General features: G+C 41.4%; 1 long non-coding RNA gene across 1 annotated transcript; it reads right to left on the bottom strand.

The window, feature by feature from the left end:
* Positions 1-382: 382 nt before the first annotated feature.
* On the bottom strand, positions 383-3,919 carry LOC121721483. Its single transcript, XR_006034839.1, has 5 exons — positions 3,796-3,919; positions 2,954-3,040; positions 2,724-2,873; positions 2,406-2,482; positions 383-1,637 (listed from the first exon to the last, which is right to left on the bottom strand). It is a non-coding gene; the product is annotated as an uncharacterized LOC121721483 (long non-coding RNA).
* Between the last annotated feature and the right edge of the window lie 9,045 nt (positions 3,920-12,964).

Raw genomic sequence — 12,964 nt, forward strand, 5'->3', positions numbered from 1 at the left:
AGGAGACATCATAGAGCAGTGGCTGTGGAGCCTGCACAGTAAAACTGACAGTTGTTTTCGACTCTAATAGAGTCGATTCTGACTCTGTCATAGAGACCCATTGGTCCCACCCCACAGAGAGTAAATTTGACTCTTCTCCCAGAGCACATTTTTCAGAGTTAAATTTACTCTATAGAGAGTTGGAAAATCACCAAGATAAACTCCACAGGGAGTAAAGAAAAATTTACTCTATAAGCCAACAACTCTTTCCAGAGTCATCTTAACTCTTAATGGGGTAATCTTAGTTTATCTCTATTCAGAGTTTATTCCCAGCTACTCTTGCTAGTCACCATTTTGCTTGTCTTTATGAAGTTCTACAAAATCTGAAGGACATACAGACAAATTATTGAAAAAATATTTATTACAAAATATTAAGTTAATGTATCAATATACAATATAAAAAGTTTCAATTTTTTTTCCTTTTGTAAATGCATGTACAACACATTTGGCATCAAATGGAACAAAGCCACTAGAACATAATATCAAGTTGTTGTTAGTGATACATTAGCTTACATACCAATTTTACTCACTCTACAGTCTGTACTGAAACATTCTAGCATCACCGACATGTTTAAGTCCACACATTCTAACAGTGAAGCTACACCAGGCGCCTAACTAAAGCGTTACGTTCGCATAGCGTCTGCTGCAACAATTAGCCGCCACTATAATCAATGGAGGTAGCTACACCAGACGTGATAGTGGCGCGTACGTTCGAAAAAAATAGACCATTCATTTAAAATTTATTTTACGCGTTGCAAACGGAACGCTTCAGTTACGCGCCTGGTGTAGCTCATACCTAAGGCAAGATCCAATGGATGGGGCCTAGAAGAGATTTAAGATGACTTAAAGTATGATTCATTTCCTCAACACTTTGCTTATCACTCAAAAAACTGAAGTTTCCTTAACCTGTATCTCATGTACAGCAGAATGCATAACAGGAACCACTGTATCAAAATCTACCGCCAAATCATTACTTCTGTGTTCACTACAGTTATTTTCCAAAACATGAACATTATTAACGCTATACTCATGTAACCTTTCCAAATGTTTTCTAAAAGCCAAATGTCCCTGAAACACCCAGTCTCACCACACTTTAATCTGAGTGTTCTACCGGGACACAGCCCATGTGGTGATTCTGCTACCTGGATCCTTTTTTGCAGTTCGATGCTGGAGGAAGAAAGACCTTTACTCTGTTTAATAGTCTTCTCTTTGAACATAGTTGACCACCTCTCAAGAAGATTCGCTGAAATCTCACCAAACAGTAACACAGTCTTGCTCAATCTGATGCCATTACATCCACGAATCAAGAGAATGTTGCAAGCATATGAGGTGATTGAGGGTCATGGACCATTTTTTCTGACGATAATCAAACGTTCACCTTCAGCCGCACAACTTCTTCATCAGAAGAATGCTTCATTAGAGATACCGCCTCTCTCAGCTGTTCTTCATTCAGGACTGGCTCGGGCACATCTTCAGAAGCTCGTCCTAGATTATGTTCATTGTGTGCTGGACTTTGTGGTTCCTGAGGCTTTCCTCTGAATTGTTTTAATGCGTCAGGCCAGGTACCCTGATCCGCTGGCTGGATCATAGAAATGTTCCTATAAAACAGTGTAAACTAGGGTGAGTTTCAGCATTAAGGGGAAATCCAGCGATTTTCCAAATAGATCTCCATTTCTTGGGTCACCGAGTATGTAAAACGAAAACAATCGGTTTTACATAGCTCGAGTTGCTACAGCCAGCAGCTAAAGCGACTGTGCAGCTACAGCGCTACACTCTGGGGTCATGAACATTGGGGCTCAGGAACATGCCCCTAGAGTGTAGCGCAGTAGCTTCCTGGCTGCAGCATCTCGAGCTAAGTGAATCCGATTGTTTTTTTGTTTTGTTTTTTTCCCCCTGTACCGACAGTTCTCGGTGACCTTGAGAAATGGAGATCAATGTGAAATTCAGTGCACTGTAAACAATGTATTTGATCTTAAACAGATTCATTACAATTTGTATGCAGAAATACTTATGACATGGTTTCATTTCAAGTTCAATCATTGAGACAAATAATACTGTTCATCTGGTGGTTGAGATGCTGGGATTTAAAGTCAAAAGTCAAGCACAGCATGACAAATCCACACACTCACATCTGTGCAACATTATCTTTTTATATAGCTTTCGATCATAGGCCTTTTTCAGGATTCCTGAAGAGGGTCTATGACTGAAATCTAGAATAAAAAGATCATTTTGCACAGATCTGAGTGTGTGGAATTTTTTTGAAGAAAAAAAATACCTCAGTGTGGGTTTCAGTTTAGGTTACCTTTGTGTTAACGGGCAGCATAAAGATTTTACCAATATTTAACTAGGGAAAAAATGCCACTTACTTGCTCTACCCCATCATCTCCCTTGGGCTTATTTGGAGACAAGGCAGTGGTGTCATCTGAATCACATAATGCATCTACTACAAAGCAGAGGACAGAATAAATCAGTAATATAGTCATGTCCAGTACCTGTGACGGCTGTATGTCATGTAGTCTTTGATGGCTGATATTTTTAAACACTAAATAAGCTCAAAGACGGACATAATCAACATCCACAAACCCCACAGAGTGGAATTCCATCAAAACAATGTGTTGCAACAGCTGTTGATATATTCACAAAACTTGTACCAAGTTTTAACTACATTCCATATTACAACTCACCATCATCTTCTGCAGGCTTCAGCTTTAATACACCACAATTTGGATCCTTCACCACATCTTCAGACACATAGTTGTCAATCTTCTGTACCAAACTCATCATACATTTTAGCCCAGCTTGGTGTTTGGCTTCAATATCAAATTTCATGAACACTAAAATAAAAATTAACATAACATTACAAAAAAAAACTGACAATAGACTTAAACAATGCAACAATTGAATAAATCAGTACCTTGGTTAAAGAAATCCTCTAGAGTGGCATCAGTTTCCACCATTTTAATGTATCTGGTCTGCCTGGTATTTAACTTTCACCAACATCCTGAGAAAACATAAAATCAAACATTCAGACAAAATCAACACTACTTTTAAAACACTTTTTTTAAAACAGGTAACAACTATCTCCGTGACACTGACTAAACTAGTAAATGTGGCACGTGCACATGTATGTCCTTGATAGTAAATGAATGCAGCTAGTTTTGAAATGACCAACTTGTTAAAGCCAAATTCATGCTTATGGATGCCTGTTTTACGTGAAACAAGCTTTTTGGTAGAGCATGAACTTTAAGCTAATTTGCCCTATTAATGACCGTTAATGTTAAGTAGCTAACATTACTGTTACCTCATTAAGCTAACCATAGCCTTTATTTGATATCTGATTTGCATTATGCTAAGCTGCCAATGAGAGCTACGTTGGCTGATAGGCTAACCAAGTCAATGTTGACCATTAAAGACGATTATACTGGTATCATGTTTGGTTGAGTAAATATTAACATGATAAAAAAAAAAAAACGTATAGCATTGTACAATACAGGAGCACGAATTGACATGTAGCTCATGTCACACAGAGGTAACGTTAACGTTCATGTTAACTTTCAACCTTCGTTAGCAGTTAACTTAACGTTAACGTTAGCCCCTGAAGGTCAACACATTTCAGAATGATATCTTGACCATACATTTACGTTAAGTTACACTGCTCTTTCGCATCACCGCTTATCGTTTATCATTTTCGAGGCATACTACGGAACATGTGAAATAAATCTCTAGTAAGTGTATTTTAGATGAACATCTACTCACCTTCAACTGCACTTCAGAGAGATTCTTCTAACCAGGCTCCGTCGCGTCGCTGCATTCTCTCAAATGGAAGGAAGTGGGTGATAGGCTACTAACGTTCGTCTCTGACGTGAGATGCCAGAGGGCACGTTCCACCCATAGACAGTAAAAGATAAGTTAGTAATTTGTCTGAGCCCTTACACACTTGCATGTAACAAACATACAATAATAATTATTATTATTATTATTATAATGTTTGTTCGCTTTGACTATTCTTTGTGAACAGCTATAGGCTTGATAACAGAGACTCCGTTTATAGCCTGGTTTATGGGTGATAGCTTAGCAGTATTTGCCTATTTTACTGTAGCACATGCTAGCCTACAAACTTGCAAGTAATTTTTTAGTAGCCTAGTCCAGAAAAAAATCTTAAAGCTACCGAATGACTTTGGAATAAACCAGAAGAAAACACTTGATTTTTTATGAATAATATCCAAATAATAATTAGGCAAACATCTCCATAGAAATTTCTAAAATGGCGTCCAAATGAGAAAATGGGGTGGATGATTAACTCTTGTGATTTTAACTCTGTTTTTTAACTAATATGCTAGAGTACATTTTACTCCAACTGTAGTAAATGTAACTCTAATAGAGTCAATAACAGTCTACTCTGTCATTTTAACTCTTGGAATTTTACTGTGTGAGGGGCTACGGGGGAGTGGGCCGTCAAGCGCGCCATAGGTGTTGTGGGCTGAAGCCCCCGATAGGTGTTGTGGGCTGAAGCCCCCCATAGGTGTTGATGGCTGAAATTGACGAAACATCTATGAAAGGGGATGCCCACCTGATGACACTTAGAAAGCACGAAGGGTCCACACCACAAAGCTCAATCAAGGGGACTTGTGATTGCTAGCCATCATTCTCATGTAGGAGACAGGGATGCTCCCTACTCTTGAGATGATAGCGACAAACTCATTATATTACACAGGGGTGTAGCACAAGATCCTGGGCCCTATGGGCAGTTCTGATGGGCCCCCATAATAAATATAATAAAATATATTCCAGACTTTTCAAGGGCCCTCCCTCCCCTTGGGGTCCTGCTAATCAGTACTGGTTTTACCCCCAGTCCGACGCCCCTGGTATTGCAGACAAAAATATGGCATATCCTCTAAGGCAGCAAAAGGAGCTATCTTTAATCATCAATTTGATTTTTTGAGCTATCTTTAATCATCAATTTAATCAGGGTACTATTGTTGTCTCAGTATGACAACATATGAAAAACATTGGGGAAATCACCTAAAACAACAAAAAATCACCTAATTGTTTGTTTCCCCTCGATGCCTTCCTAAATAGCTTACCTATAGACTTCCCTTGGAAGAAGATCCCTTAGACTGCCTTCTGTTTCTTATCAAGAATATATGCTCATGTGGGACTGAAAGTCGCATGCTCATTACATCATTTTAGCAATGGTTTTCAAAAAAGGTTTATTAGTCACAGCAAGTCACACAATTTTGTATTTCTCTGGTTCGTGGCTTTGCTTCAACTGATACCCTCACGAGGGCCGACCAAAATTTCTATATATTCATCCCACCATCCCATTGCCGGTCATGAGAGGTTAATTGCCTTTAGTCAAGATATAGTTTTAGTGTCGGCCTGTTAACCGAACTGGATGAATCTAATCTCGTATCTCCCTTTCACTTCCTCCCTCAATTATTCCTCACCATAACATATAGGAAAGGGTACACGTGTAATATTGGGGATATTATTTTGGGATAATTGAATAAAACAAAGCTAGACCTGGGGGTGGTAGTTGTTCAAAGGGAAAAGCATTTCTTGAGGGTAAAGCATTTTTGGGGTCAAATACAGTTTCTTTGACATTTTCTTCCCTGTTGTAGGGAAGACATAGCATTAAATTAAAACCAGCGATATGAACACAGTACACTGCTGTAATCTGCTATCTTCCAGAACAAGGTAGTGTGGGGTTTGATGGTCGGCTCACTCATGTGTTATACCGATACCTGAAATATGAAGTATTATCCATGACTTAAACTGAAGTGATTAAAGATGTGAGATGTTGGAACTACTTCAAAATGTAATTAATTGAAAAAAAAAGAGATTGTTATTACAGGAGAAAGTCCACAAATGTTGACTACGTAAACTATGATTAGCCAAAATGGAACAGAAAGTATGAGGTGATATATAAGTTGCACAAATTGGGAATGAAGTAGGTACAAAACCTTCCTTTTTTCATCCTTTTTCAATGGTCTCCATCTGTGATTGCAAAAGTATGAGGGATATGCTGTATACCATAAGTTATGTCATTAACACATTCTCTAAAAGCATTTAATATCGAGCAAAATGTTGGAAAATCTGTACAAGAATTAATTGCATTTAAAAAAAGATATAGGAAATGTATGATCACACCATCATACTGCAGAATTTCACAGAAATGGCTATTAATTGCAATGCTGGCTCAGACTACGGGGCATTGCAATGTTTGAGAGCTCATTAACAAGACATAAGGAACCACAGTGGGCATCTTGCCTAGAGACACCATCTTACCCTAACCCTCCCTTATGTTGGATGTCTTTCAGAATGCAGACACACTCTTTTCATAGAGGTGAATATATAAATTTGACTAATTGACTGTCTGCCCCAAATTAAATTGGCAAGTAGCGTTTCTTTGAGTGCCGGCTCTACATTGTAAGAAGTGGGTGGTGGGGAGAAAAAAACATCTAATTTCAAATTTAACAACGGAAGGTGACTTTGCCTTTCAGGGAAGTGACACATATTTAGGCAGGCAGTTTTGTGTGTGTGTGTGTGTGTGTGTGTCTCTCTCTCACTGTGTGTGTCTCTCTCTCTCTCTCTCTCTCTCTCTCTCTGTGTCTCTCTATGTGTGTGTGTGTGTCTCTGTGTGTGTGTGTGTGTGTCTCAAGGAGTGGTGAAAAGGCCATTATTGATTGACTGCGCTGACTGTTTCTCACCTTCGGCTGTCACCGGTGTCCAGCATTGTCCCTTTCCCTCCCAGGATTGGTGATCATCCGCAGGCCTCTCTATGGGCCTGCTCTCCTCATTTAACTTCATTACTGGACCTGACAGCCTGCAAGTGAACAAACAGCAACCGACCTGATCCTGTCACCTGAATCCACCCCCCCCCCCCACACACACACACACACCGCACACACATTCAGTATTGTAGGTCTCCTCTCGAGGGTCAGTTGCTCTATTGCATTTGAAACATTCAGACAGAACACAACAGGTACTTGGCAACAATGGTTTCTCCTCCATCTGAAAGCAATGGAGTTTTTTTTTCTCACAGCCAAGGTCACCTTCTCTCCTCCACTGACCCTACGCTAGGCACAGGGGAAGGAGCAAAAAGTGATATTTTCTGCCCTTTTGCTGCTGTAGCTTAAAGAAAGGACAGAGCAGGCTGTACTTCCTGAGGAGGCTGCGGTCCTTCAATGTGTGCAGCAAGCTCCTCAGGATGTTCTATCAGTCTGTTGTGGCCAGCGTCCTCTTCTATGCAGTGGTATGCTGGGGAGGAAGCACAAAGAAGAAGGATGCTGGGCGACTTGACAGGCTGGTAAGGAAGGCTGGCTCTGTAGTGGGAGCTGAACTGGAGTGCATCACTTCAATATCTGACAAAAGGACCCTAAACAAACTGATCAACATCTTGGACAATGAATGTCATCCGCTCTACAGCACTATCAAAAACCAAAAGAGCTTGATCAGCTGGAGACATTTGCTCACTGCCATGCACAACTGAAAGGCTGAGGAAGTAATTTGTTCCTAGGGCCATTGAACTGTCCATGTCCATGTTTTTTGAGTACTGACTGCCCACTACTGCTTTACTATTGTACACAGCCTAATGTTTTCACTACTGTTTTACTGCTACACTGTTTTTCATGCTATATTAGCACACATGATCAATGGCTGCGGTCAGGCTTCTGATACAATACTGATTGAATGAATGGCTATAACCCTATTACCTCAACCTGTTCTTGTACTGAAATAGTTTTTTATTTTACCTTGTCTACATTACACTTTACTCTCCTATTTGTCTATTATTTATGCTGGTCTCTAGACCTTACTCTTGCACTGTTGCACTAATGTTGGACTACTTTTTGCACCTCCACCATGACACTCACTCTCTTGAGCACCTTGCCAGGCACACATAACTAAGGACTATGGTTGGACTACTTTTGCACCTTCACCATGACACTTATTCCCTTTAGCACCTCACCAGTCCCGGCCCGGTCACTACAAGCGTCTTATGCTTGATCACCCTCAAGCACATTGGACTTTATTAATTTAACTTATATAGTGTATTTAGTATTTAGTTTTCTTATCTGTCTTATCTTCTACTGTCTTTATTGTACAGTGGAGTTTAGTTATATGTTTATACTTGTAAGTGCATGTTGTGTGTTATTTCTGTATGCTACTGAGACCCTTGAATTTCCCCTTGAGGATCAATAAAGTATCTATCTATCTATCTATCTATCTATCTAACCTTTGGCCCCATGAAGCACATCCCTCTCACTGTCTTATGATGGGGCAGGGATGTTCACACAAATGTTACGCTTGATGGGTTTTTGCCGCCTCTGTCGACTTCAAGGCAGCGCTGCCTTGCCTAACCCTGACCCTAACCCTAGCGCCTTCCATGCAGCGCAAAAGGTCATATATCAAATGTTACTGCAAATTAACATATTTCAGTGGAAGGAATATCGGGACATGATTTATCCTGGTTTTCCTCTACAAGCAGAGGTCACCAGACTATAGAGGTCAACGATCTAGACCAAGAAAAACTCAAAAGAGGATTTAGTGAGCTGCATGGAGCAAATTCAATCAAAGCTCAGCGCTGTGTAACCACATGCATACTGCATATAGAGGGACCAATTTGTTGTCTTTTAGAGAACGTTTTTTTCTGCAGCAAGTGAAGCGGTGAAAAAGACGAGCTAAGCGACTCTCTGACACAGCTACTTCTTCATCCTGTCACTTGTGCTGCGACACTGCACGATGACAAGTGGGGGGAATCTTCCCTCTCGACTAAATGAGCTTCCATCCCAGCAAGGCTGGAGGGTACACTGCGCCGCTGGAGATAATGGCTGTCGTCGAGCGAGTCCATTGGCTGGTTTTTCAACAGATAGGATTGTATTTATAGCCCCAGTCATGGTAATACCATCTTCATTGTTTTCTCTGTGGATGATTGGATGATTGTATCGCACAGGTGATCCAGTGGTAAGCAGTTGGGGGTGCACCTCTGCCTGGAGATGAGAGATGTGAGTAAAGGAGCCACTGCATGAACAGGAGAGGAAGGCTGCTAGTTACCAGACACTGTTTCTCTTTTTGTCTGTCACAGCAAGACATTTGTCAGCGTGGGTATGTTTGAGGTATGTGCACACCAAGTGCTTAATAAAAGATCTTGTATCTGGTAATGACTTCAGTGTATTTTGCACAGTCCTTCATTCCCCTGAGGTGATGGTAGGATCAACAATAGCATCAGATCTTAGCTGTTAAGCTGGTCATGCACAAGGCTACTTTTTGAACAATGTTGCAGTGTTTCTAGTATTCTAGCACATTCCATTTGATATTGAGCAACGCGTTTTTTTTTTCTTTTTTCTGAAGGACTTAAATTGTCAGTAGGCAAATTGTCATGATCAACCAAGAACCCATGGGGCCGGTTATGTGGATGCTTAGCAGCACTGCTCAAAAACTTGCCCATGTGCTTGTAGACTTGGGTGAAAGGTGGTTGACATGTGAGTTCAACAGCCAGTCAAATTCCACCCCTCCCCTCTGTGCTCCTGAAGCAATATGCTGATTAGTTGGGATTGTTTATGGCTTCATTACATTACATTACATTACATTACATTACATTTGGCTGACGCATTTTTAACCAAAGCGACTAACAACATGGTAAACAGTTTAAGTTTTAAAGCAATTCTCTCAACAATTTTAGGACAATTTAAAAACGGTAGAGTACAGTAAGAATAAGTGCATCAGTGAGTGCTGTTTTTAACAGTTGAGTGTCAGTTCAAGATGGGTGGTAAGTGCTAGGATCAGCAAGACTTGTTGTAAGTGGTGCTATGAGAGGAGTTCTCTAAATGTTCTCTAAAGAGCTGGGTCTTCAGGAGTTTTTTGAAAATGGAGAGGGATGTCCCTGCCCTTGTAGGAACTGGCAGTGTGTTCCACCAACGAGGAACAACAGATGAGAAAAGTTTGGATTGGCCTGAGCCATTAGAGAGGGTTCTCTCCCCATTTCCAGAGCCAGGACTGTACGAACACTAGATCTGTGAGTGCCCCCTCAGGACAGACAGCAAGAGAATGTGATTTGTAACAGAGTACAAGTGTGAAGAGCACCTTTAAAGCAGACAAAGAATGGAAACCCGTTCTTACCTGTTGAATGGCTACAGAGCTACCGTGGACCCAAAGCTGTTTCCTCCTTCATATGCAAATCTTGGACTTTGGCCACTTGAAAATGTGGGTGTCAGATAAGCAGGAAGGGTGCTAAATATCTGCAAAAATGGGCCCTTATTCCTTAGTCTACTTACTGTATAGTTGTAAATGGGCTTGTATGGGGCAAACAGGGTATCGTGCCAACGACTCCAGGCCTGGCGGCTGAGTTAGTTCCAATAGTGTATCAGTTCTTCAATCAAGAAAGAACTGCCGATGCAAAAGAGTAGATTTTTAATTCAACAAATGGTGAAAAGTGCAAAATGCTAACAAAATGCACAACGTTTTCATCAGTGCAAACAATCAAAAAGGAGAAACGCCTATAAATAGACTGCGCCTAGTTGACGCTAGATCTGTCAATCAACCAGCCTAGTTAGGTTGATTGGCAGGTTCAATTGGTTAGGTTCAACCTAACTAGGCTGGTTGAAAACATTTTGCACTTTGGTAGTGTGGCAGGATGGATTGGGGTTGAATCCAGCCACCCCCCTTCTCATTTGGTTATGGTTGGCTCTCTTCTTTTCTATCCACTTCATGGTTGGCTCACATTATGTCTTTGGTGGCCAATCATGTCACGAGGGAGACGTTATAGCTCGAACATACCCTTAGGGCAGCACGCAACGCCAGAAGTTTGTATTGTTTGGGCTCACCTGATTTCCGGTTGTGTCGCAGGTATGTAAAGGCCTACCGCAAATGTTTTACCGTTGCCCAGCTTGCTCGTGGCTTATGTGGAGCTCCGATCTTTTATAGAACTCTCTGCTGTGTTGTGGCTACCCTGTCTTACATCAGATTGAGCGGAATAACGCATCGTTACCGTCATTGCCTCGCACGCCAAGCATTGCCTGCGAGCTTCGTGTATCAACACGCTGTGACTCAGGGATAGCTACCATAGACCTCTCCAGAATAAGTCCCGCCTCCGTAACTTCCGTATCCATCCAACTTCCGGTCGTCAAATGTCTATGGGAAGTAACATGGCGTTTTGAAAGATCGTACCTGTCAAACTCTCTTACAGTGGGCATCGCTTTCAAATGACCACTTCAGTCGCGCATTACGAGGCGTGAAGCTGCGTGAAGCTTTAGTACCACTTTCAGCCACTGTGCGTCGCTCTGCCACTGTACATCGCTCTGCCTGCCGCCCCTACTGAAAAAGCAGGAGACTTGCCGAGAGTAATCCCAGCCTACGAATTCAATAACAAAATAAATCATGCATAATTAAACATTACCTCGATTTAGGCTACTTGGGTATGTCTTAAGGCTTGACTACACGGTGGTAACGAAAATCGAAATCGAAATTTGCCGTCTACATTATTGTCAGTGTTGGGGGTAACGCAGCTACGCAAATCAAAACAGTGGTGTGATAATTGAGCCAGTAGAGAAATGACTGTTCAGAATTCATCTGTAGCCTTGGGTAGGCTTCTGTAGAAAACAATGTTGTTGCCGATTTAATACTATCTGGCGACGTTTTTAACAGGCTACGCAATAGAGGCTTAGACAACTATGACCCACGTTTTGGTTTCGTAAATTAATTTTACATTACATTACATTACATTACATTTGGCTGACGCTTTTTAACCAAAGCGACTAACAACATGGTAAACAGTAAGTTTTAGAACAATTCTCACAATTTTAGGACAGTTTAAAAAAACATTAGAGTACAGTAAGAATAAGTGCGTCGGTGAGTGCTGTTTTTAACAGTTACTTGTCAATTTAAAACGGCTGGTGAGTGCTAGGATCAGTAAGACTTGTTGTAAGTGTTGCTATGAGAGTAGATGTTCTCTAAAGAGCTGGGTCTTCAGGAGTTTTTTGAAAGTGGAAAAGGATGTCCCTGCCCTTGTAGGAACTGGCAGTGTGTTCCACCAACGAGGAACAACAGATGAGAAAAGTTTGGATTGGCTTGAGCGTACCGGTGGTAGAGCTAGACGTCGTTCGTCAGAGGAGCGCAGCGGTCTGGAGGTAGTGTAAGTCTGTATGAGGGCATTCAAGTAGGTGGGAGCAGAACCGGAGACTACTTTGTAGGCAAGCGTTAGAGACTTGAATTTGATGCGGGCCGCCATAGGTAGCCAGTGTAGCTGGATGAGCAGCGGGGTAACATGTGCCCTTTTGGGTTGGTTGTAGACCAGGCGCGCCGCCGTGTTCTGGATCATCTGAAGTGGTTTCACTGCGCAGGCTGGGAGACCTGTCAGGAGGGCATTGCAGTAGTCGAGTCGTGAGATGACTATTGCCTGAACCAGAAGTTGGGTAGCATCTTGAGTCAAGTAAGTCCTGATTTTCCGTATGTTGTAGAGTGCAAAACGGCATGACCGGGCGACTGAGGCAACATGATCTGAGAAGTTTAGTTGGTTGTCAAGAACAACTAATTTGCCCTACTTCTTGACTGCAATGTAGTCAATTGACTGCTTGACATGTCATTTTTATTTTTCTGTACAATAAACAAATACATCTGCTGGTAACACTTTATTTTAATGTGTCGCTGTTACAGTGTACTTACCTAATTAGGTACAGTGGTACAACCTGTGTAACAACATGTACTATCAGGTACTATCATTGTACTTGCATAATGTATTTGTGAGTACCTACATATAGTTGTTACATTGTAATACTGAGTGCTTTTACAAAACTTTGCCAATTTGCCTAAATTTTCATCAGAGGCAAAGAGCTGACCTGAGACCTGCTGGATGGGGTAAATCGGGTCATGATAGATTTGATATACAAAGCATGCTTAGCTCCAGTCAAGGCCTCATTGTCTTCAGTGT

This window comes from Alosa sapidissima, chromosome 10 (assembly GCF_018492685.1).
Source record: "Alosa sapidissima isolate fAloSap1 chromosome 10, fAloSap1.pri, whole genome shotgun sequence".
NCBI classification, from domain to species: Eukaryota; Metazoa; Chordata; class Actinopteri; order Clupeiformes; family Clupeidae; genus Alosa; species Alosa sapidissima.